Source organism: Sapajus apella, unplaced genomic scaffold (genome assembly GCF_009761245.1).
Source record: "Sapajus apella isolate SASKATOON/1434 unplaced genomic scaffold, GSC_monkey_1.0 scaffold40, whole genome shotgun sequence".
Taxonomy (NCBI): domain Eukaryota; kingdom Metazoa; phylum Chordata; class Mammalia; order Primates; family Cebidae; genus Sapajus; species Sapajus apella.
In genome coordinates, this window is record NW_022436980.1 from 9,017,674 (window position 1) to 9,044,320 (window position 26,647).

General features: G+C 39.6%; 1 protein-coding gene and 1 long non-coding RNA gene across 18 annotated transcripts in view; one reads left to right on the forward strand and one right to left on the reverse strand.

The window, feature by feature from the left end:
* Positions 1 to 26,647, reverse strand: part of PHLDB2 (pleckstrin homology like domain family B member 2) — a 252,429-nt gene that overhangs the window by 161,431 nt on the left and 64,351 nt on the right. The gene's annotated exons all lie outside the window — the stretch shown is intronic.
* On the forward strand, positions 7 to 17,845 carry LOC116565485. Its single transcript, XR_004275457.1, has 3 exons — positions 7 to 2,307; positions 10,466 to 10,469; positions 17,835 to 17,845. It is a non-coding gene; the product is annotated as an uncharacterized LOC116565485 (long non-coding RNA).

The following is a 26,647-nucleotide window of genomic DNA, read 5'->3' on the forward strand; positions in this document are numbered from 1 at the left end:
GGTCCTCAGTTCAAATTTCTTTACTAAGTCTGTGAACCTAGGAAAGTTATTTGACTTTTCTGCAATGCCATTTTCTCACCTGTAAAATAATAATGGTAATAGCTTGCCTTGCAGGGTTGTACAGAATTACATGAGATAAAAATACATATTATGTGCTTAGTTCATACGGTGTCTAACCCTACAAAGAATGACCAATACCAGTTACTGCCATGTCAAAATTGGACAAACTATCATCACTGAGGCTATGTGAGGCCCTAAGTATTTTCGTTTGGCCTTATCTTTAACTGAGTAATACAAAACTGAGTTCCTGAAAAATCTCGGAAACAATGATTCTTTGGTTCTCACCACCACCATATTGGGAAGTCCCTGATCTTCACATGTCAGATTCTATCCAACCAAATACCCCTCAGAACTTTGGAATGGAATTTTTATAGTGACTCCATGGACCTGGGGAGCCTGACTGGAAGCAGGGGGTTCAAATTGTCCTTGGATCTTATCAGCACCTCAGAAACGTTACAGCTAGGGTCAGCTACCAGGAAGTGGAAGTCTAGCCTCTTAAATTTGTTCCTGCGTGGAAATAGGAAACCTCTGAGTTTTTATAACCCTGAAAATCTCATAGCGTAGCCCTGATACTCAGCTTCCCTTATCAGAAATAAAGACCACTCTCCATTTAGAGACTGGCCAAAGAGACTCCCGCTGTTGTACCAATACGGTTGCCCTTTGACCCCAGGAATTTCACTGTGCCTCCTCTCTGACCACAAAAGATTTACTCCAACTCCTCAGGTAAATGTCTCTCTTCTGATAAGGAACCAAGCTCCAAAGATCTTCAAAGGTTTAATATTCACCTTCCAGAAGTTTTTATCCACGCAACTAGTCGTCTCTTCATACTCTCTTCACAGAACCTGAGGCATTAGGAGTTGCTCAGTAGTTGCGGAGTTATTGCAACTCGGGAGCCAGACTATGACAGTGAGCTGGCTTGTGCTTGTGGCACCTAAACACTGTGTTTTGATGAAGGAAAGGAAGCTTTCACAGATGCAGCAGGGACTTGTGTTTGATGAGGTGAGCACGGTGCGAGGGAAGCTACCTGTCTAGGATACTCTGAACATAAAATGACATGTCATGAGGGCAATCATGACAGAACAGCCTCCAACCTAAACAGTGTTCTGGTGCAATAGGATTTATTTTCCACTTTTAAAACTTTTTTTAAAAATAACATGGTTATTGAAGAAAAATATCATAATATAGAGAAGTAAATTAAAAAATTAAACTTTTCCCAGAAAGCCATCACTATCTAGTATTAATGCTGTAAAATAGATCCTCCTAGTCTCTTTTTAATGTACAAATTCACTTTATAAAAATGATGCCATGGTAAGCATTCTGATATGTAATCTGCTTTTTACCTAGTATTCTGTGGACATTTTCCATAAATATTTCTCATAATATTATCTTTACTAACTTTTGGTAATGTTTTATTATTGTGTCACAATGATTTCACCAAGGATGAATTGTCAATATTTAGATAGTGTCCAGATTTTCGGAATTATAAAAATAGTTTGAATTACACTGTAGGTAAATGTTTGTTCTTAACCAATATCCATTTGTTATAATAAACTCCTAGATATGATACCCGCTGGGTGAAAGGCTACGTGCAGGACTGTGTTCACATGCGCTGCTATGAACATTCCTATACAGGACTCCTGTGAGCAGATGCAATGGTTTGCCTCCTGTGAGTGGGCTTTCTGGGTCTTAGGTAAATGACCAGATGATTCAGTTTTCCCATTTCAATCCCAGTTTACTGGGACTTTCTTTTCTAAGGACTCACCCTAGATAAAATAGTACCCCCATTTTATTCTCAAAAGTATTTTGGTTGAGGCAGCACTGTATAGGCATCTCCTCCTGGGTAGATGAATGCTTACCTTTAAGAGATAAAGAAAAACTGTTTTCCAGAGTTGTTGTGCCAACTCAAATCTCCCCAACAGTGTATAAGCAACGCCACGGATCTGTTGTCAGACTTTTTGCTTTTAATGAAACAGTTATAAAATGCTATTTTATAACCATATGTTAAATATACTTCATCTTGTTTTACATTCTAAATTTCATCAAAGATACATTATAATTGTACATATTTATGGGGTACATGTGATATTTTGATACATGCATACCATGGTAATGATCAAATCATGGTAATTAGGATATCCATCACCTCAAAGATTTGTCATTTCTTTGTGTTGGGAACATCTCAAGTGTTCTTTTCTAGCTACTTTGAAATATACAATAAGTTATTGTTCACTATAGTCACCCTACGATGTTCTCAAACACTGCAATTTACTCTTTCTATTTAACTATGTTTTTGTACCCATTAACTAACCCCTCTTCATCCCTTCCATCCCCTAACCAGCCTTCCCAGCCTCTGGTAACCATCATTCTCCTCTCTAATTCCGTGAGATCAGCTGGTTTAGCTTTCACATATGAGTAAACATATGATGTTTGTATATATGCTCTACTAATGATTTTTATACTTTCACATGTTTTCACAATGATGATTACTGTCTTTTTGCTTCTAGATGCAGGACTCCCTTCAGTATGTCCTGTAAAACCAGTCTAGCGGTGACAACTATCTTCAGTTTTTGCTTGTCTTATACTTTACTTCTCCCTCATTTCTGAAAGAATCATTTCATACTTCTGATATAACTATATATATATCCTTTCTTATATAAAAGGGAAAGCATGCGATAATGAATATGAGATTCACATTAGCTCAGATAGGAGGGAGGCATAGGGATGCAATGTGGAGAACTTACAGTTAGATATCAGTTATCGACAGGAGCTGAGCACCAGGCATGATGGCTCATGTCTATAATCCCAGCACTTTGGGAGGCCAAGGTGGGAGGATCGCTTGAGCCCAGGAGTTCAAGACCAGCCTGGGCAACATAAGGGAACCTCCATCCATAAAAAAAAAAAAAAATTTTTTTTAATTAGCCGAGTGTGGTGGCATGCATTTGTGTGGTCCCAATTAATCAGGAGGCTAAGGTGGGATGATCGCTTGAGCCCAGGAATTTGAGATTTCAGTGAGCCATGATTGCGCCACTACACTCCATCCTGGGTGACCAAACAAGACCCTGTCTCAAATTAAAAAAAAAAAAAGAAAAAGAAAAAACCAAATAAACAAAAAGATCTGAGCATTCACTTTCGTTGGTATTTTCTAAGGATTTATCAAAAACAAGTAAGCAAACAAATGCATGGCATGGGTATGTAGTGAACCAAGATTATTATTAATTTATTTCTGTGTACCAGAAATCCAATGAAAAGAAGGAAGGATGTGAATATTTGAAGGTTATTTATGGCTGAGGGTAGGGTGACACAAGCACCCCTGTGGCCACCAACACTGGGACTGCACTGATTCAGACCCAAAGCCAGGACAGCGCTGGGTCTTGCCCAAGACCCATGGCGACCACTGCCTAGTATATTCCCGAAAAGCCCACGGGCTCTATCATCTGCAGGTGTGGAATCCAGCTGGGCTTGTGCCCTTGCCTTCAAGGGGAAAGCTTCCTCTGCCCCACCCAGGGCAGGTCCAGAAATGCTATCTTTGAGCAAGGGCCCAAGATCAGGAACCTTAGGAATCTACCTGGTGCTCTATTCTACTGCAGCTAAGCTGGCTCCCAAGCCACAAGACAAAGTCTTTCCTACTTTTCCCTCCCCTTTCCTCAAGCAGAGGAGACTCTCCCCATGGCCACCACCGCCCCAGGCTGCCAGGAAATACTGCCTGGCTACTACTGATGTCCACGCAAGGCCCAAGAGCTCTTTAGTCAGCTTATGGTGAACACTGTTAGACCTGGGTCCCTCTGTTCAGAGCAGTGGGCTCCCATCTGGTCCAGGGAGCCAAGGCCTGGAATTAGTGACCCTAAAAGCCCACTTGGTGCTCTACCCACTGTGGCCGAGCTGATAACCAAGTGCAAGACAAAGTTCCATTGACACTCTCCTCTCCTTTTCTCAGCAGAAAGAGTCCCTCCCCATAGGCCCCGCAGCCGGGAATGTGCTGAGTCTCGCCTGAAGTCAGCATAGCACTAGGACTCATCCAAGGCCTGCAGTAAATACTCCCTGGCTCCCACTGGTGTTTATTCAAGGCCCAAGGGCTCTTTAGGCAGCAGGTGATTAATGATTCCAGAACTGGATCCTTCCCTCAAGGCAGTGGATTCCCTTCTGTCCCCGGGTATGTCTAGACATGTCATCTGGGAGCTAGAACCTGGAATGGAGGCGCTGGACTCTGCCTGGTACTCTATCCTGCAGTGGCTGGGCAGGTATCCAAGTTTCAAGATAACGTCCTCTTAGTCTCCCCTTTCATTCCTCAAGCAGAAGAAAGGAATCTGTCTCAGAGCTGTGAGCTGTGCTGCCTGGAATTGGGGAAGGGGTGACTCAAGCACTCCCTTGTCATCCCAGCGGGTGTCTCACTAGGTGCACCCCAAGTCTACTGGCAAGTACAGCCCTGGGACTTGCCCAGTAATTGAAATCCTTGGGCCTAAATTGCCTTTCAAATTTATCACTCAAGCATTACCCCTCCAGACCACTTTAGCCTGGAGTGGCAATGCTTTCCAGAACTCAGGCTCCAGTCACTGGGATGCGTGGTTCCCCTCTGACTCGGGCAAATCTAAATGCTCTCTCCATGGACACTTGCTGATTTCCGCCCTGCTTTACTTTCCGCTGTTAAAGGCAGCACTGAGTTCCAATGCAAAGTTCCACAGTCACTGCACTCTCCCTCCAGCAACACACAGATTCCTTCTCTGGACCATGTGGCCGCTGCCGTGGCATGGCGGAGGGGTGGTGGTGGCAATTCAAGACTGTCTTTCCTATCTTCTTCAGTGCCTCTTTCAGTTATATGAAGTTAAAACCACGTACTGTGATCACTCACCTGATTTGGGGGTCTTATAGATGCCTTCTTATGTGGATAGTTGTTCAAATTTGGTGTCCCTACAGGGGGGACAATTGCTAGAGGGTTCTATCTGGCCATCTTGCTTCCTGAAGGTTATTTATAGATACCACTAGATCTGCCCTCAAGAAATGTTAAACAAGTCATATTATCACAAAAATCTGTAAGAGTGAAAATTTCACTATGTCCTAAATTGCTTGATAAGGCTAAAGTGATTGGATTGGATTCACCTGGGCCATAATAGACACCTGAGCTGGGGAACTTCGGTCCCTGATTCGTGAATTGTAAGGCATTTGATCAACCCTTAGCATTCTCGTCTTTGCCCAAGGGCTGCTCACTTTGGTCTGGTATTGGAGCTAGCATGCAAAGCCGGGGCTACAGCATTTGGCTGAGGGGTGGAACCGTCTGAAATGACTCTGCCACTGTTGTCTTTAATGGCTTTCAGATGTGAAGAGGATCATATGCTCTCTGTTTTTGTGTTCACTCCAGTAGCATTGTCTCAAAATTTCCAAAATATTCTAAAACCAGGGGTATATAGTTCAGTGGTAGAGCATCTGACTGCAAAATATTCTAAAATCTACCAGTTCTCCACCACTATCATCATGAATGGTAACAACTAATGTCTAGTTTTTGTTTAAGGGGCCATAATTAAAAGGTATGTAAATAAAAGAAGTTCCTCAATCCTCAGTTAGTTATATTTCTTTAAGAAATCAGATAGGTATGTTTAGGTCTCTACTCTTCAGTCATGGGAAACTGCATTTCAGTAATGTTTAAGAGCTGCTTTTCCTCCCGAAAATGCTATGAGAGTGGAGATGGCCGAGGAGAGGATGTACCCTAACCAGAAATTTCAGACATCACCAAAGTGCATGTTGTCCAAGCCCCATAGTCCAATTGAACACAGTTGCTTATGTCCTGTCTGTGGTAAGCCTGAGCTGAGGATCTTTCATTAAGAGTCTTCACACCATCCTCCACAATGCTGCCTCCATCAACAGTCTTGCCATCTGCAATGTGTCACATGACAGCAGAACTAGGTCCCTACAATATTTATTTGAAAGTAAGTAGAATGTGCATTTGATTAAAAAAAAATCTCACTTCCATACATCTTCAAGTCATGGGAAATCCCACTCTCTCACCCACACTGCCTCCTCCAAACCTTGGAGCTCCTTCTCCTTTTGGATAATCATTCAGTGTGCCTCAGTTTACCTAGTTTTCATAAGTAAAGACCTGGGTGGGTTGGTTTGTTTGTTTTTTGTTTTTGAGACAGAGTCTTTCTCTGTCACCCAGGCTGGAGTACAATGGCATGATCTTGGCTCACTGCAACCTCCACCTCCTGGGTTCAAGTGAGTCTCCTGCCTCAGCCTCCCCAGCAGCTGGGATTATAGGTGTGCACCACCCCAGCCAGCTAATTTTTGTATTTTTAGTAGAGATGGGGTTTCACCATGTTGGCCAGGCTGGTCCCAAACTCCTGGCCTCAGGTGATCCACCTGACTCAGCTTCCCAAAGTGCTGGGATTACAGGTGTGAACTACCACCCTCAGCCAAGGCCTGTTTTCTTTAGAGGGAGAGAAAAATGCCTTTTCATTTTTACTAGACATAGTGAAGACAAAGTACATAAAACCTAAAAAGAGACAAGCAAACAAAATTCCAGAAGTGTTCAGACACTATCTTATTGATTCTGCCCTCAAAATATGTCCAAAATCTATCCACTTCTCTCCAGTTCCTTTGCTATTACCTAGTTCAAGCCACTATCATCCTGATATTATCTCTTTCCTAATTCTGGTAATTCTCTATATTTCCTTAAACCAATCTCTGAATCCACATTTGTTCACTTCTCATGGATTCTCCATAGAACAGCCAGTGGAGATTTTATTTTATTTCATTTTATTTTTTATTGTTTTTAAGACAGGGTCTTGCTCTATTGTCCACACTGAAGTGCAGTGGTGTGATCTTGGCTCACTGCAACCTCTGCCTCTGGGGTTCAAGTGATTCTATGCCTCAGCCACCTGGGTAGCTGGGATTACAGGCATGCATCTGGTTAATTTTTTTTTTTTTTTTTGTATTTTTAGCAGAGATACAGTCTTGCCATGTTAGCAAGACTGGTCTCAAACTCCTGACCTCAAGTAATCCACCCGCATCAACCCCTCAAAGTGCTGGGATTACAGGCATGAAGCACTGTACCGGGCCCAAGCAGGAGACTTTAAAAACACAAATCAGATTGTGTAACATCCTCAATAGTAAGATATACAATAATAAAATACGAAATCCTTATCAAGATTTATAAGGCCTATAAGCCTTCTAGCATTATTCCATATTGCTATTCTCAAGGTTATTGGCACAACCAGTTCTGTTGGTTTTTAAAGTTCCCCTAACTCTTTTCTACCTCAGGCTTAGTCTAACTCCTTTATCTAAAATCTTCTTTTCCTGACTACATTCTGGTCATGTCTTATGTCAGCTAAATGTGATTTCCTCAAAGAAGACTTTCACTGATTCCATAATCTAAATAAGTGACCCTGCTTTCATTTCTCATTATTATATTTATTGTCATTCTTAGCAATGCCACAAAATGTCATTATCTATGTGTTGATATGATTATTTACTCAGTATCTGTTTCCCCCACTGACCACATATCACCAGTGCCTAATGAATAGGATGCCAAAGAAATTAACAAACGAAAAAGGAAGATGTAGAACTTTGAATGGTTTAAGTTCTATTTAGCCAGACACACACACACACACACACACACACACACACACACACACACACACACACACACACACAGTATTATGGGTTATAGAACTTCTCACTTTCCTAATTCTCACCTCAGACACTGAGTAACTAGAGGCCCAGCCATTGTCACAGAATTTTTGCTTCATAGTGTTATTGACTGCCATATTGAAAGCAATTCAATCCATGTGTCAGGATTCCCTAAGACAGTCTGTCATGAGACAAAGGGAAAAATGCCTTGGTTCTGTTTTTGCTGCCATCTGTGACTTTTTAAATTCTTTCGATATGTGGCACTTTTTCATCGCTTTATTTGACTTCTGTAAATCTGCTAAATATGTTTACAAGCAATTCCCACAACCCTTCGCCACCATCACTCCCACTTTGATGTCGTATCATTTTAGAACTGGATAGATATTTAAGATTCTCTTAACTTCGCCGACAACAGAACAAACAAGCCTCAGAGAAATGAAATGATTTGCCGAAAACTCCTCAATTGTGATTACTCAATTGTATAGGCAGGGTGCAGTGGTTTGCCACTGTAATCACAGCCCTTTGGGAAGCCAGTGTGGAAGGATCGCTTGAGCTCAAGAGTTTGAAACCAGCCTTGGCAATGTAATGAGACACCCATCTCTACAAAAACATGAAAACATTAGCTAAATGTAATGGTGCACACTAGTAGTCCCAGCTACCTGGGAAGCTGAGGTGGGAGGATCCCTTAAGCTCAGGAGGTTGAGGCTGCAGTAAGCCAAGATCATGCCACTGTACTCCATCCTGGTGACACAATGAGACCCTGCCTCAAAAAATGACTGTAGAGGAATAGAAAACAAGGTGAACTTCTAAAACCTTGGCCCTAATGATTTGCTCCCAAATTTTCTATCTTAAAAAAAAAGGAAGAAGAAGAATCAGGGAGCATTCTAAATCTGAGAGTGTTCTAATTTTTCAAAAGATGTTTAAAAAGTCATTTTTTACCATCACTATAAGGAAAGCAAGGAAATAAGACCTTAAAATATTTAAAAATCAAATCATTCTATACAGGAAAATTTTGGTATGTTCTAGGCTTCCTTGTGTTTACTTTTCATACTGCTTTTTGTAATTAAGTAAGATTAAGTGAAAATTACCTGGGTCACAAAACTGCAATGAAATTATTAAAGAATGTATTTAAAATATTTTCAGTCAGGTGCAGTGGCTCATACCTGTAATCCCAACACTTTGGAAGGTAAAGCAGGAGGATCACTTGGAGCCCAGGAGGTCAAGGCTGCAGTGAGCTATGATCATGCCACTGTGTTCAAGCCTGGGTGACAGAGCCAGAGCCTGTCTCTAATAAAAACAAAATAAAATGTTATTTTTTCTTTAATCTGAACAATTCTAGGATCTGGCATCTTTGATGTTTCCAACACAATCAATTTCAAAACATGTGCTGAATTTCTACTAAGCAAAGGAGTGTTGTTTGGGCCCATACGAGGGCCAGGAATGTGAGCTCACATGGAGACAGGCTATCTGAGTCCACTCTCAAGACTGGGAAATTCATAAAATAAAGAGGTTTAATTGACTCAAAGTTCAGTATGGCTATGGAGGCCCCGGGAAACTTACAATCATGGCAGAAGGGGAAGTAAACATCCTTCTTCACATGGCAGCAGCAAGGAGAAAAATGAGAGCCAAGGGAAGCAGGAAGCCCCTTATAAAACCATCAGACCTTGTGAGAACTCATTATCACAAGAATAGCATGGAGGAAACTACTCCTGTGATTCAATCACTATGTCCCTCCCGTGACACATGGGGATGATGGGAACTACAATTCAAGATGCGATTTGGGTGGAGACACAGCCAAACCGTGTCACAGGCATTAAGAAGCTGGTACTCTACTATAATGGGAGAAGCTCACACAGCCAAAAATATTACCCTGGAATCTGTCATCATACAATTTGAACACAGACTGCTGTAAATAAAAGAAAAATAGTAGTCTTTGAATTTAACACTAGAAAAATGTATTAGGAAAGAAACTTAAATTCTACTTCTTCACATTGGTGAGGTAGACAGATTTAATTGGTCTTTCAAAATATAGACTGATTTTCTATAAATTATTTTGTGAAAGCTAGAAATATTCTAGAATTAGTCATACCAATCGGAAAAAAAATTCTAAAAGAAGGTGAGGGACAAGAATAAACAAGTAAATGAAAAATTGTCTCAAAGACATCAGGTTGAGTACTGTATTAAGCTTTTCTTAAAGTCAAATTAAAAAGACTTCCAGCATTTCACTGCTGGGAATTTATACTGTGAATATATTCCTATGTGAAGATAGCTATTGTGCTTTTCTGTAATTTAGAGAAATTGAAAACAATGTTAAGTATTCATCAGAAAGGACTGGCTTAATTAACTGTGTTCAACACATGTCAGAGAGTACTATGCCCTCCTGAAAATGAATGAGGGGGATCTATAGGTTCCAATATGGGAGGAGGTCTAAGAAATAGCCTAAGCAAAAGGTAAAGAAAATTCGAACTATATAGAAATAGAAATCGAGTTCTATAATCCTATTTGTGTGATAACAAGATTATATAAATATATTCCTCATAAAGCATTTCTAGAAGGATACTCAAGAAACTTCTTTTTTTGTTGTTTTGTTTTTGAGATAGGGTCTTACTCTGCAACCCAGGCTGGCGCACAGTGGCACAATCACAGCTCACTGCAGCCTCTACCTCCCCAGGCACAGGTGACCCTCCCACTTCAACTCCTTGAACAGTTGGGACTAAAGGGATGCACCACCATGCCCACTTGGTTTTTGCAATTTTTTATAGAGATGGGGTTTTGCCATGTTTCCCAGGCTAGTGCCAAATTCCTGGGCTCAAGTTTCTGCCTGCCTCAGCTTCCCAAAGTGCTGGGGTTACAGATGAGAGCCACCATGCCTGGCTAAGAAACTCTTATTGAGTATATCTTTGGAAAATGAGACTGGGAAATTAGGTGGAAAGAAATTTTTATTTTATACCCCCTGTGCCTTTTGATTATTTTAAAATCAAGGAGACGTATTACTTTTTGTTTATTAAATTTCTATATAATTATGCATATATCATTTTTTTAAGTTAAAGTTACTTAGGATAATGCCCTAATTTATTTTCTCATTGTATGTCTTTAGTTTCTATATTCCAGTGACTCTGTTGTGGGCTATGTGTTTGCCTTAGTTTTTCCCATCTCTAATAAGTCATGAACTCACATTTTTGAATTTTCATTTTTACTGTTGAATTCTTTAATTCTGCTTGTTTTAAGAGGCATTTTGCAAGTTACAAGTTAATTAAGACACAGTACCTGATTTAAAGAGGGCATAAAAAACAGTGGGAGAGACAGAAACTATTTTTACTCCATAAAATCCAGTTTTATAAAAAGCTCTGATAATAACACTGAAAGGGTATGGGAACACAAAAGAAAGCTTACTAAATTTGGCCGGGGAAAGAAATCAAGATTTCCAGGAAGTTATGACAATTAAGATAAATCTTGAAAAGATGAATCAGCTGGTACATTGCCTTCATAGATCATTTTGCATGACTTAGAATTAGTGAAATTTTGACATAGAAGAGACCTTAAATAATATTAAATGTAATATTCTCATTTTAACAATAGAGAAACATGATTTGTTAAACAACATGAGCTGTGGAATCAAATTAAATGGCCAATCCAGAGTAGACACTTAATAAATATTTGTTCCCTTCAGAACTGGCTACATAAATTACAGGACCCAGTGGAAAATGAAATACAAGGCCCCTTGTTCAAAAGTTATTAAGAATTTCAAGACAGTCACAACCAAGTGTTAAAAGAAGCATAGGTCCTTCTGAGCCCAGGGCAGCATGTAAATAACCCACCGTTCTGGGGTCCGTGAAGCAGGCCTCCCTCCCTCCTCTAACCTAACTTCCAAGGGGTGAGTAGAGGCAGAACTAAACAAGAACTCAGGTCTCCTTATGCCCTGTATGTACTATTCAGATGCCATGTATGCAGGTGAATGTCTCTAATTTTTTCCACACACTATCATGTAATTATGCTTCCTTAAGAAACATGCGAAATTGCATTGTACCAGTTTCTCAAATGCTCAAATAGCTAAATTAGCCAGGCCTTTAAGTAATGGACTAGGTCATAAATTCTGCCTCTCTCTTTTCCATTTGCGCATATTAATTTTTAAAAGATCAACTTATAATTTCTTTATTTTAAAAAATTAATACAATAAGTAAAAACTCTAAAGAAAAGCATGCTTTTTTCTTTTTGTGAGACAGGGTCTCACTCTGTTATCCAGGGTGGAGTGCAGGGGCACAATCACAGCTCACTGCAGCCTTGACTTCTCTGGCTCGAGTGATCCTCCTGCCTCAGCCTCCTGAGTAGCTGGGACTACAGGCACACATTGCCACATCCAGGTAACTTTTCTTTTCTGGTCTTGACGAACTCCTGGGCTCAAGCTACCCATCCGCCTCTGCCTCCCAAAGTGCTGGGATTACAGGTGTGAGCCACTGCGCCTGGTCAAAGCATGCTTTTAACAAGGCTACTATATAATCAGCTTTTCTTTACTTATATGGACACAAAGACCTCAAAATGTAAAAAGCTCATAAATAATCTGTTCACCTAATATTTTTAACTGAGGGGATATGACGATCTCTTATTTATCTTTATATATTAATTAATAAATTTGTGCCTTCATTCATGTCACAAACATGAATAAATGTGTCCTAAGAGCCTAGTACAAGGCTGGTTCACAACAGGTATTCAGTGAAGAGTGGGTGAATGAGTGACTAAACAATAAGCCACCACTGAGTACTATTGCCCATAAAAAGAAATAAAATTTTGATACATGTAACATCATGAAAGAACCTTGAAAACATTATGCTAAGTGAAAGGAGACAGACACAAGAGGTCACATATCATATAATTACATTTATATGAAGTGTGAGGACTAGTCTAGTCTATAGAGACAGAACATACATTAGTGGTTGCTGAAGACTGGGGGGAGGGAAGGGTAAGGAGCGGCTGCTCATGGATATGAGTATTTTGTTTTGTTGTTCTGAAATGATGACAATGTTCTGGAATGAGATAGTGGTGATGGTTGCACAACTTTGTGAATGTACTAAATGTCATCAAATTCTATACTTTATAAAGGGTGGATATTATAGTATATGAATTATATCTCAATTTTTAGAAGGTAAAACAATAAATAAACCATGATAGAAAGATTTAAGTAACTTGCTAGAAATTGATTTGCTGTTACGTGTGATGATTATGCATCTAATAACATCGAAACTTCTGGCTCCTAGTTGGGGCTTTCTCCAGTCTAACAAGCTACTGCCCAGAAAATTGCAAAGTGCCACCAGCTCTCTCTATGGCTCCATGGAGCACGGTGTTACATACAAGAAACCTCTCTTGTACCAAAGTGTAAACACAGTGGTGGCTGAACTCTGCCTCCAGAGAATCTGGCCTAAGGAGTGAAGAATAAAAGAGAGACAGAGCAAGGGGAGAGCACTCTCCAAGAGGTTCTTCATTTTCTCTCTGCTGTCCCAGACACCACCCACTGGCCTTGCACCTCAGGTCCTGGCTGAGAAACCAAAATAACTAGTGACACTCCTGTGATGCCTCAGCAGTATTCCCTGATAACTTAGGATATTTATGTCCTATTTTCCCAACTCTCATTTATTTCCATGCTAGCACAGAGCAAGATGACATGTGACCTCTTCTAAAATGCTTGATGTTTTTCCCTTAGGACAGACATTAGGACTATGAATTTTGCTAATAATAAAATAACAACACTCCTAGCTTGTTCTTGTAATATGTGAAAGTTTTCTAAACTGTATTTTAGTTTTAACATACATTCATTTGTTACAGCAGAGTGAGGCAAGCATCGTGCACTCTCTTTTAAAGAAAAAGAATGACCATAGCACTAAAACCTCCATTTTCTTACTTCTAGTTTATGATCCTCTCTTATTCCTTACCAACAGAATCAATAAAGGTGGGTAGTGTGAATACACGTTACTGTTTTTTGTCCTGTCAGGAAAAGTTAAAGGTTAAGGTCCTGCTCCCAAATGATAACCAATCATCATTAAAATGGCAACCTGTCACTGGGAAAGGAAAAGCAGAAATATAAAATAAAGTGGATATATGATATCAGGTAGCAACAAGGACATCACAAATTTAATGAATATAGGGGATGTTGTACAAAAAGTTGTATACTTATCTCCAGAAACAAAAGAAAAAGCAGAAATGATCTATATGTTCATAGTCTATATGGCCATCTCTCTAATTTTGAAATCAGCAATCATTCCTCGGCTGACATGTGCTACTTGGGAGCAGAGGCTGGAAGAGCACAGAAAACAGAAGTTTCATCTTTAAGCTATGAAGCAGAGAGAACAGGAAGCTAGCCAAAACTTATGTGGTTCTTCAAACTTCTGATGGGGATCAGAGTGCCTCTCCCTCACTGACAAATATGGAATGGAATGTAACGTTGCTACTCTAACAGGGTTTTCTGCAAGCCTGAGATTGGTTCTGTTCTAGCCAAAGCTCTTGAATTCCTGTAAGCCCCAGTCCAACTGAGACTTCCGGGGAGACTGTGCCCTCCCCGCCCCATGCAGAACTCCTGGACATCTTAGTGACAGCCCCACCCCCACCACTAGCCTTTCCGGAACTGGAGCTGGGAGAACACATCAATTCCTGACTCAGGCATTTGAGTCCATTTTCAGTGAACTCAGGATAATTGAACGAAACACCATCTCACCCACCAGCAATCCCTGGCTAGCGTACAAGGGGGAGGAAATCATGGGCTTTTAAATCAAACAAATTCAGGTTCTTACATTCACTAATGACACTCAGAAACTGGGTGTTCTTTGTAGAATTTGAAAGTGTTAATCTCATTGAGCCTTAGTTCCTTCAGCTATGAAACAATGGATATAACAATATTTTTTTCCTCAAGCATTGCTTTAAAACAAAGTGTGATAAAGAATGAAAATTTCCTATTTACAAACATTTCTTAACAAAGTTGAGATTTCTTCTTTTCTATTCCAAGGCTAATGACTTTAAACCAAACAGTATCTTGAGAGCGGTGAGATTCTGAGGGATCAGACTTAGGCCAAATTCATGTAATCAGTTGAAAATGTCCTGTTTGATTAGTCCCCTTAAATTCTTCATGTGGCCTTTTCTGTCCTCTATTTCAGTTTCTAAACTTGTGCTCAGTATCACATCCCTAAAGAAGCCTTTTTAAACATTTTTTCTGATCATCCTCTCTTCCATAAAATTTAATGCCACAGAGACACTAGTATTTTTGTCTATGAACTGTATACAGGTATATCTGTGCTTTATACATTAAAATAGTAAGAAAATATTAAACCCCTCAAGAACCAATTTTCACCCTTTGGGGGGCAATGTTGCTCCTATTGAGAACACACAGTCTAAAAACAAACAAAAAGTTCGAAGAATTTGTGAAGAGATAATGTTTTAAAGCTTGTGAAAGAAGACACTATTGAATTGTTTTTCAGAAGTCTTCCATTCATCATCTCATAACTATGAGAGGTAGAAAACTTTGGCCAAGTTTTAACAATTTCTTGATTTTCTATGCTTAGCCAATGATGTTCAAGTCAACCTATTAGAAACAAAGAAAGAAGCCTCAGATGCAAAACAGTGAATGATGACACTAGGCATCAACCTACTGATGTGTTGTTTTCTGCTCAGAATACATGATATACTATCTGTAGCAAACGTACAGTAATAATGGAGCTAAACTCCAAAAATTAGTTCCACATCACTTGACTAATAGGTTTCTACTTTACTGTCTGTGGATGTCCAGATTTTACCCAAATTAATTCTCATTTCTTATTTAAAATTACAACTAGTACTTATAATTGAAATTTTGGAGGAAAACCTTTGCTAAACTGCAGTGTTTATTTGAATTTTTAAATAACTGTGATGATGAACGTAAGATTTAATTTGCTCACAGGGCTTCTAAAAAATGGGCCACTTATTATTTTGAGAAAAACTTCAAAATTATATAATAAATTTCATTGAGAAATGAAATATTGAAATAAATAACAATAAAGCAGTATCAAGTTTTTGGTGAAATGAAAAGTTAATTCATGTGAAAAACAAAATAATAGAACAATACTAGGTGCTGTGGAGGATGTGAAGCAACCAGAAATTCTACACACTGCTGGCAATGATGTAGAATGATACAGTCACTTTGGAGAACAGTTTGGCAATTTCTTAACACATTAAATATACACATGCCTTATAACCCAACAAGTCTACTCCTAGGTATAGGAATTGACCCAAGAGAAACAAAACATACGTCTACAAAAGACTGGTACATAAATTTGGGAGGCCGAGGCGGGTGGATCACGAGGTCAAGAGATCGAGACCATCCTGGTCAACATGGTGAAACCCCGTCTCTACCAAAAATACAAAAAATTAGCTGGGCATGGTGGCGCGTGCCTGTAATCCCAGCTACTCAGGAGGCTGAGGCAGGAGAATTGCCTGAACCCAGGAGGCGGAGGTTGCGGTGAGCCGAGATCGCGCCATTGCACTCCAGCCTGGGTAACATGAGTGAAACTCCGTCTCAAAAAAAAAAGACTGGTACATAAATGTTTATAGCAACTTTATTCATTATAGCCAAGCACAAATTATGATATATCCATACCATCTAATACTACTCAACAACAGAAAAAAATTACTGGATAAATGCAACAACACAGATGAGTCTCACAAATGGCAAGCTTAGTGAAGGAAGCCAGACACAAAAGAGTACATACTGCCTGTTTCCATTTTTATGGAATGCTAGTAAAGGTAAATCTAATCTATAGTGACAGAAAGCAGGTAGCGGTGCCTGGGGCCCGGGGTTGTGGGTGGGAGTGTTGGCTGGGAAGGACACAGGGAAATTCTGGGATGATGGAAATGTCTATATCTTGATCGTGATGGTAGCTGCATAAATGTATATACTTTTCAAGAGTTATCAACTGTATACTTAAAATGGGTACATAAAAAGGTTCAACATGTTGTTAAAGATATAACACTTTATCTACTGTGAAAATGCCATAAATAGTATTTCTAGAATTATTAGAGCAGTCATCTTCTAGTACAAGTGCTAATATCATTTTTACCAGTCCTATTGAGGAATAGTTTGCAGATCATAAAATTCTCCCATTGTAAGGGTCCAGTTATAGAACATTTGGTGACTATGTATGATTATACAACTAGCACCACAGTCCAGTTTAAAACATACCCATCACTCCACAAAGTTTCCCCAGACCTGTGGTGGACAATCCCCTCTCCCACCCTAGCCAACCACTGAACGAATTCTCTGTCTCTATGGTTTTGCCTTTCTATAAATTTCGTACGAATGGAATTTTATACAATATAAAATTTAATCTTCTGTGACTGATTTCTTTCTTGCCTTCTTGAATCTTTTTTCTTCTTGGTTTTTCCTTTTTTTTTTTAGACAGAGTCTCATTCTGTCACCCAGGCTGGAGCACAGTGGCTTGATCTTGGCTCACTGCAACCTCTGCCTTCCCTGTTCAAGGGATTCTTACGCCTCAGCCTCCCAAATAGCTGAGACTACAGGCGTGAGCCAGCCACCACGCCGAGCTAATTTGTGTATTTTTAGTAGAGATAGGGTTTCACCATGTTGGCCAGGCTGGTCTCCAACTCCTGACCTCAGGGATCTGCCTACCTCAGCCTCCCAGAGTGGTGGGATTAAGGCATGAGCCACTGCCCCCAGCCCTTCTTCTTTTGTTTTTTTTTAATAACTTCTTTTTGAAACAGGATTTTACTGGTCTTGAACTCCTTCCTAGGCTCAAGCAATCCTCCCGCCTCAGCCTCCCAATGTGCTGGATTACAAGCATAAGCTACCATGCCCAGCCCCTTCTTGTTTTCTTAAGACAAAGAAGTTCAAGTTATGGGACTTGTAAGGGACATTAGTAGTAGATCCAGGCAAGAGCACACATTTGCGGATTCTCAGTCTGGGACTTAGCTGTGACACCATGCTATTGTCAGGATACAGTATACTAGAATAGGAAAAAAAAACCAAAAACTGGTTGAGGGGAGCAAAAAAGCTATTTCTGCCGTCCAACTCAGCTTCTCTGAGATTCCATTTTCCTTTACACAAAATGAGGATAATAATGTCTAATGCATAGCTCCGTTGTGAGGAATAAATTAAGTGTACAAAGTACCTAACACAGACACAGGAAAACATTAGGAATTTAATAAATGATCATTGTTGACTAGAAAATCGTTTAAAGTACAAATGTTTATCTTGAGATGAAGAACGTAAGGAGGGAAAGTCATAAATGTCAGAAATTGAAGATTAGGGTTTAAACATGGACTTATTTTTTTTATTGTACTTTAGGTTCTGGGGTACATGTGCAGATCATGCAGGGTTGTTGCATAGGTATATACATGGCAAGGTGGTTTGCTGCCTCCATTCCCCATCATCTATATCTTTAAATCTCAAAAGAAGGATGAATCCCTGCCAGGCATAATGGCGCATACCTGAAATCCCAGCACCTCTGGGAAGCTGAGTTGGGAAGATTGCTTGGTGCCAGTTTGCCCAGGAGGCCTGGGCCACATAGGAAGACCCCATCTCTATCGGAAAAAAAAAAAAAAAAAAAAAAAAAAAAAAAAAAAAAAAAAAAAGCCAGGACTGTGATTTTTTAATTTACACGCTCGTCATCTTGTAGTCCCACTGGTAGTCCTGACTACTCAGGTGGCTGAGGCCGAAAAACTGCTAAAATCCAGGAATTCAAGGCTGCAGTCAGCTATGATGGAGCCACTGAACTCCAGCCTGGACAACAGAGTGAGACCCTGTCTCAAAAAAGAAGAAGAAGGAAGAGGGAGAAGAAGGAAGAAGGAGGAGGAGGAGGATCTCACAGATTAAAGACAGTGCCAGCTAAATTGGGAATTGTTTGCTAAATGTAGTTAACTGAACATTGCTTTATTTCCTTGATAAGAAGCACATTTTATAAATAATCTGGGTGTGTGTTTGTTTTGTTTTGTTTTTTTTGCCAGATTTTATGAGTAACTCAATAGGTCTCAGGCCAGGCTGCACGTTAGAGTCACCTGGGGAGTGTTAAAAATTACCAATGCCTGGGTCGCAGCCCAGAAATTCTGATTTCATTGGTCTGGGAAACGGCCTGGTGCATTGGTGATTTTAAAGTTTCTCCTGGCAATATTAATGTAAAACCATTGTAAAGAACTCATGGCAGCATTAACAATTTGATTCTCTGGGTTTCAGGAACATGTTCAAAATCGTAGACTGAACTACCTTTTAGAGTATGCCATTTCTGACATCTTAGAAAGAGGCAAACCACAGAGACTGGCTGTACCCATCCAGATGTTCCAGCCACAGATGACCTTTTATTTTTCTACATGGTGTTGGATGTTTATGCAATCAAGCATAAGGGCTTTGCATGAATGACATTACCTACTTACGGCGGCTCAGAAAAAGGAGGCTGTCCTTCACCTCCACATCCTGTGCTGCCACTTCTCTTTTGAATACTCAGTCAGAGCTGGGTGTTTAAACATATATTCTTTTTTAAAAATCTTTTATTTTGGATTCAGAGGATGCACGTGCAAGTTTGTTACATGGGTATACTGCATGGTGCTGGGGTCTGGGACATGGATGATCCTGTCACTCAGGTAGTTCAGAAACAGTAAATGTGCATTCTTAAGCAATGCATGCATATCCCATGAGTCACAACTTTGAGAAGACAAATACAATCTGCATGGACTAGTGCTCTAATTAAAAACTCTTAAGACTCAGGAGGCCTGGACAAGTCTCCTACCCTCCTTGGTCTTCAAATATTTAATTTGTAGAATTAATGGATTTCCTTGTATAAACCCTAAGGTATTTTCCAGTTACTGGGATTCACTGGTTGTAATTCTCAAGACTAATATAATAAAGAGCAAATTCTTTACATAGCATCAATTTAGAACTCTATGACTAGTACTAAAGAATTCCTAAAATAAGGGTTTATATCTCTGTTAAAGTCATTAGTATATACACATACATAATATCTTGGTCTTTGACTAGTATATTTATTTACCAAGAAATACAATGGCTTAATCCATACTTTCCAGAAGGAACTGACTGCTGTCATCAAGGAGTAGTCACATAAGTAAATTATTGTCCTCCACACATAAGGTACTCACAAAACGTTAGTTAATTGATTAGTTATTCAACTACAATATTGTGAAATTGTAACATGACATTAATCATTACCTGGTGAAACGATCATGGGCCTTGGTGTGACGCTGTGGCTTTCTGGTAAAGTCACTAATATATTCACATAAACCAGATGTGCCAGAAGAAAGCTCTTGCTGTGGAATTGATGGAGAGTTTGTTTAAAGAAAGGAAAACAACTCTAAATAGCAAAATAAATATTTTCTTCTGCCTTTGGGTGACCTTATGCTCAACCCCGTCCCTTAGGAGAATGCTGTCTCCAAGCCTGTGGTTTTGTGGCATGTCAGTCATCTGAAAAGTCTAACCGAAATCCAGTAATGGGCCACTGCCCAGCCTCACAAACCTGATTTCCTCTTCCTTTCTCCACAAACACCCACATACTTATTAGCTCCCTCATTTCTTAAAATGGATTCTCTTTCTCTAATGTTAACGTACCACTATATATGGGCCTTTGACCCTGAAATACCTTTAATAAGATTACTTTCCTTCATTTCTAAGGCAAGGCCTGGCAGATCTACCCACCATCAAGAAGCTCTGATTTCTGGTGGTGCTAAGGTTAGAAGCAATATGAATCAATGAAATAACTTATCTGAAGAATCACTTTAAATTAAGTTTATCAGCCCAGTCACATGTGAAGGTTTGAAGACAATTGTCATGATGTAACAGGAGAGTATACAAACTCAAGAGTTTAGATGTGTCTCAAGAATATAATATAGTAACAAATTCCAGTTATGCAAGATGAAGACGTTCTAGAGTCCTGTTGTACAACCTATAGTTAGCAATCCTCCTGCCTTAGCCTCCCAAGTAGCTGGGACTACAGGCACACATCATGGCACCCAGATAATTGTTTAAACTTTTTTGTAGAGACGGGCTCTCATTATGCTATCCAGGCTGGTTTAAGAGGGTTGGTACATCACGTTACGGTTAACAATCCCAAGGAAACACCAGTAGGACATCACTCTAACACTGCCATGGAGCTATCTGAAGGAAGCTAGAGGCTAAAAAGCCAAGCAAGGTTACTCAAACAGAGGCCACACACACGAAACAAAACCTGAGAGCATCTGAGATAGGAAATACGTGTTCCAGGAAGCGGCCTATCTGGGACCATACTACTGTGTGTTTTCACGTGCACTTCTGAAACCAGGCCTATGCTTCATGACTATCTTAATCTGCTCAGGCTGCCATAGCAAATAGTATAGATTGGGTGGCTTAAACAACAGAAGTTTATTTCTCACAGTTCTGGAAGCCGGAAAGTTCAAGCACAGGGTGCCAGCATGCTCAGTTTCTGGTGGGGGCCCTTTTCTTGGCTTGCAGACAGCCCCCACTTTGTCGTGTGCTCACATGATTTTTCCTTGGTGCATGTATGTGAAGAGAGGGCTTTCTCTGTCTTCTTCTTCTTATAAGGCCACCAATCCTATCAGATTAGGGCCCCACTCTTATGACCTCATTTAACCTTAATTACCTCTTAAAAGCTCTCTTTAAATACAGTTGTATTGAGGGTTAGGGCTTCAACATATAAATTTAGCAAGGACACTATTCGGTTCATATATATATCCTTATATAGCAACCCACACAGACTATCCCTAAATGCAGAAATCAGTGTTACTCTTCAAAGCAACACATTTTTTTTTAATCTATCTTCCAGCCAGACATTGTGGCCCACATCTATAATCCCAGCACTTTGGGAGGCTGAGGTGGGAGTCAGGGGGTCAAGAGATTGAGACCAGCCTGACCAACATGGTGAAACCTGTCTCTACAAAAAATACAAAAATTAGCTAGGTGTGGAAGTGCATAACTGTAATCTCAGCTACTCAGGAGGCTGAGGCAGAAGAATTGCTTGAACCCAGGAGGTTGAGGTTGCAGTGAGTCGAAATCGCCACTCTTACCTGGGTGACAGAGTGAGACTCCATCTAAAAAAAAAAAAGAATCCATCTATCTATATCTATATATATAGGTATATGCCTTATTTTTGACAACAGAATCCTTTGTCCAAAATAAATTTTACAAAAACACTCAGTATGCAATATAATAAATAAATACACAGGACAGTAAGGTTGGGAAATGTGTTTGACCTATGTAGGGATGCACAGTTGTATCTGCCCCAAACTAGCTCTGCAAGAGGATACATAGGAGATTTCAAAGAGCTGTCATCTTAGGTAAATGACCCAGATACATGCTCCATGAAACCCCTAGGGGAAACATCTTTGCTATCAAACAGGATAATCCGTAAATGGAGCCAAACATGAATTTGGATGCAAGTAGAGACCAGGGGATGTCTCATCCTGAGTCATCAGGCTATTTCTCTGAGAATTTAAGTAACTGGTTAAAGCCTCTTGTAAAAATGTACTCCGTTTAGCATTTAACTGATAAAACTAAGTACCTACAAAACTAGAAGCTTTATCTCATTAAGGAAACTTTCAGGACTTGGTGTTTGCAGCAAATAAAGTAATCGTTGCTATAGGAGAGTCCAAGTCTCTTCATGAAATCATTTTTAAAAATGTATTCAACTGGGGTCAGGACGACTCTTGCATCATGAGTATTTTGCTACCAATTAGTCTTGGTGAAGAAATGGCCCAGTTTTCTCATTAGCAAATGAAAGGGTGGATTAGGCCAGTGAGTCTCAAGATTTAATGTATGAAATAAATTGCTAGGCAGTTTATTTATTAATAATAAGCAGTTTTTTTAACCTGTAGCTCCCACAAAAATTTTTATTTACTTGTTCTGTGACAAGATCCAGGAACCTTCATTATTTACTGGTACCGTATTGATTGTGATACAGGTAATCAATAGATTCCTCACTACACACACACACACACACACACACACACACACACACATTGAAACAGATGATCTTTAAACTCCTTCTGCTTTTCAGATTTTATAATTCTATGTTTTTAAGGTTCCTACAAGCAAAGCAGGATATTTATTAGGCCTACATTCTGACCTATCTGCAGCAGACTTATTAAAAACAAACATCTTTTGCTAACTCTAAGCACACTGGACGATGCCATTGTGATAAAGTCAAGGAGAGAGAGATGAAATCATGATGTCTAAGCTATATTCACGTTTGTGACCTTCATCCTATATAAGCTGCTTTCTACCTTAACTGCATATGTTCAAAACAATCCCCCAAGGCGAGAGAAAATTGCTTGGAATGTTCCTTCATCACTCTCTGCTCTTTTTCTTCTAGCCCTGCTACCAATTCTGTCTCTGTGAAATCTCAGAACCTGAATTCCAGTATTCAGAGTAAAGAAAAGGGGCTTCTCTACTTTCTCTTATCTGATTCATTTCCAAGGTCATTGATACATTTCAGGCAGACAGAATTTTTTTACACACTACTTCTTTTTCTAGGATGTTCCCAATCACTTAGAACATCCTCCATATGTCCAGGGCATCTTTCTGTGACCACCATTTGTTTTCAGTTGATATGAATGGAGCTTAAGACAGTTTCCTTGATGGCAGGAATGCTGTGCATGAAATGTGCCTGTATGAAAAGTTACAGTGAATGCAAAAGCTAACACTTTGTAAGAACAGTACTCGGCAAGGGGAAGCAGAGAGGACAGCATAAACATACGATGTCTGAATTAACAAATGAAACATAAGTTTATGTGATGATACAATGGAAGGACCAGGTAACTGAATATTTTCATGGAGTTTCTCAGCTTTGTAAGGAATCAGTGAAGGAGGATGAATTAATGACCTCATTAGGACATTGTCAGTTGGCTTCTTCTACTCTATGAGATCTCCTCCAGGCTTAGGATGAGTTCACTTAATATGATCATCTTAGGACAGTCCCTTCGTTGTCTTGCTTTTCCCCCACTGTTCAAATCAGCTTCATGAAGGTTTTTTCCCTGAGACAACAACTCAGATTGAAGCTTCATCAAACACCACTAGCCTTTGACTTTCTACAGAAAAAGTTAATGAATATAACTTGGAGCCAAATTAATTTTTTACCTTTTCTGTTTACTTTTGACTCTTGTTCCAAAAGCGTAGCGAGGTTGGAGACAGAACAATCGGGCTTTCACAGTCAAAATCCAGGGTTAAGGTAAGGTGGACCTAGAAAGGAAGTGTGGAGAAAGCATTACAGACACTGGCAGGATGCTTCTCCCGTAGTCTTATCACATTGCTTTGTGTCTGGTGTTTAATAGCTATCCTTTCTCAGACTAGGAGCTTCCCTAAAGAAGAGACCAAGCCTTCAATAATCTAAATCTAGCATAATGCTTTAGCACATAATGGTAGTTGTAGCATGTTTAACTTAAAAGACTCCTGCTGAATGGACACTTTCAAGTATAAAAAAGTGTAGGCAGGGTTGGGCAGATGTAAAAGGAGACACAATTTCACCTTGGAGAAACAAGTTCAAGAGATCTGTTGTACAGTGTGATTATTACAGTTAATAACAATGTATTGTGTTCTTGTATAATACATATGCAATTTTTATTTGTCCATTAAAATAAATAAGTAAATCAATCCATGTACAATGTATTTTGGCATTTTGGAGGCTTAGAAATTTTCAAAACAGGGGAAGGAAAGGATATTTTTAGTATATTTAGTGTCCCCTTCTTTTGGTCTTTAGTTAATCCTTAACATGTGAAATAATTGAGAGTTGAAAATTTCATGGCTTAAGGCTAAAGCAAACCTACCAGGCTTTGGGCTTTTATGACAAAGTTTCCCTTCTATCAGAATGTAAATGTTATGACTGAAAGTCTAAAACATAGCATGGTACACAAAACTCAAAATTATACAAATCTTTGGAATTCTTAGTGGAAATAATGACTAAAAGAAAAGGAAAATGGAATAGTGCCAAAAATTGCTAATAATAATAAACCAATTGTAAAAACTACAAAATATATTTAAGGCCGCAATCTGATTCAGACTTTCTCTTCTTTGCCACCTGTTCTTGAGCTGAGCAAAGAAGTAATGTATTCTGATGCATACGATTCATTGTGTGATATTTAAGCCACTTAATTAGAGCAAACACATCGTTTTATTTAAAAAAACTGGAGATGCTTTTGTGAGTGAAAAGGGACACTAAACCAGGCCTGTTTCAAACAATCCAAGATATGTGGTTGCTGTGCTCTTCATCCACTTAAGGGGCTTCTTTTTATTCTATGTCATTTGTTCAAAATGCTCAATATTTGCTCAAAGGGAGATCTTAATTCAAGTCTCACAGTGTGCCAGGCTGAGGTAAATCTAAGTGTTTTAAATACCCAATTGTAGCTGAGCTGCGAGGTCTTGGTCCAAAATGTGAAATACACCACTGTGATGTTAATACTGAGTGGATTGAAGGATACAAAGTATTGATCCTGGGTGTGTCTGTGAGGGTGTTGCCAAAAGAGATTAACCATTAGAGTCAGTGGGCTAGGAAGGCAGACCTGCCCTTAATTTGGGTGGACACAATCTAATCAGCTGCCAGAGCGGCTAGAATATAAGCAGGCAGAAAAATGTGAAAAAGAGAGACTGACTTAGCCTCCCAGACTACACCTTTCTCCCATGCTGTTTGCTTCCTGCCCTCAAACATCAGACTCCAAGTTCTGCAGTTTTGGGCCTCAGACTGGCTCTCCTTATTCCTGAGCTTGCAGGCAGCCTATTGTGAGACCTTCTGATCATGTAAGTTAACACTTAATAAACTCTCCTTTATATATAAGCAGTTCTTAAAATATGATTGGAAAACAGATTTTATTGTACCCCATGATGTTAAGTTTTATACGTAGATATCTGTGTGGTTCATTTAATGTTATAACTAAATGAGGTATTTATAAAAATAAAAATAAAGTGGTGAGGGTTGCCTCATGATTGTGGTGGCTGGAATGTTCAAGACTGGGCATTTGTATCTAGTGAGGGATTCAGGCTACCCTCATGGCAGAAAGCAAAAGGGGCAGCTTACAAACACAAAGAGGGGGCAACCTGAGGAGAATCCTGGCTTTATAAGAACCCACTATCTCAGAAACAAAACCATTTTTGAGAGAACTAGTCCAGTCTCACAAAAGCAATGATACTGTTTGGCTGCGTCCTCACTCAAATCTCATCTTGAATTGTAATTCCCACAATTCCCATGTGTTGTGGGAGGAACCTGGTGGGAGGTGATTGAATTATGGGGGCAGATCTTTCCTGTGCTGTTCTTGTGATAGTGAATGAGTCTCACGAGAGCTGATGGTTTTAAAAATGGGTGTTTCCCTGCACATGCTCTCTCTGCCTGCTGCCATCCATGTAAAATGTGACTTGGTCCTCTTTGCCTTTCACCTTCCACCATGATTATGAGGCCTCTCCAGCCATGTGAAACTGTAAGTCCAATAAACCTTCCTTCTTTTTAAAATTGCCCAGTCTCAGGTATGTCTTTATCAGCAGCATAAAAATGAACTAATACAATATATTGGTACCAGTACAGTGGAGTGCTGCTGATAAGATATCTGGAAATATGGAAGTGACTTTTGAATTGGGTAACAAGTAGAAGTGGAAAAGTTTGGATGGCTCAGAAGAAGACAGGAAAATGTGGGAAAGTTTGGAACTCCCTAAAGACTTGTTGAATCACTTTGACAAAATGCTGATAATGATATGGACAATGAAGTCCAGGCTGAGAGTGTCTCAGAAAGAGATGAGGAACTTGTAGGGAACTGGAGCAAAAGTGACTCTTGTTATGTTTTAGCAAATAGACTGGTGGCATTTTGCCCCTGTCCTAGAGATTTGTGGAACTTTCAACTTGAGAGAGATGATTTAGGGTATTGAGAGATGATTTATGGTATCTGATGGAAGAAATTTCTAAGCAGCAAAGCATTCAAGAGGTGACTTGGGTGCTGTCTAAGGCATTCAGTTTCATAAGAG